The sequence below is a fragment of the Austrofundulus limnaeus genome, unplaced genomic scaffold, assembly GCF_001266775.1.
Source record: "Austrofundulus limnaeus strain Quisiro unplaced genomic scaffold, Austrofundulus_limnaeus-1.0 Scaffold51, whole genome shotgun sequence".
In the NCBI taxonomy this organism is placed as follows: domain Eukaryota; kingdom Metazoa; phylum Chordata; class Actinopteri; order Cyprinodontiformes; family Rivulidae; genus Austrofundulus; species Austrofundulus limnaeus.
The window spans coordinates 585,554-585,763 of record NW_013952453.1 but is presented as its reverse complement, the minus strand read 5'-3'; positions in this window follow the sequence as shown (position 1 = coordinate 585,763).

Sequence of the window (210 nt, the reverse complement as noted above, 5' to 3'; positions counted from 1 at the left end):
AAAACAATGTTAAAATGTTGAAAATCGTGCAGACTATGGCTTAAATACAATCTATAGTAAGTGTAAGTAAGTAGTATGTGAAAGGTAATTCCGTCTTATTTTGTTTAGACATCTGAACGGTTAGAACATTTCCAAGYCGTACAACCACGAGGCATTTTGCTTTCTCCTCTCTGCCACCTCCAATATGGCGGTGACATGGTTATGCCGTGK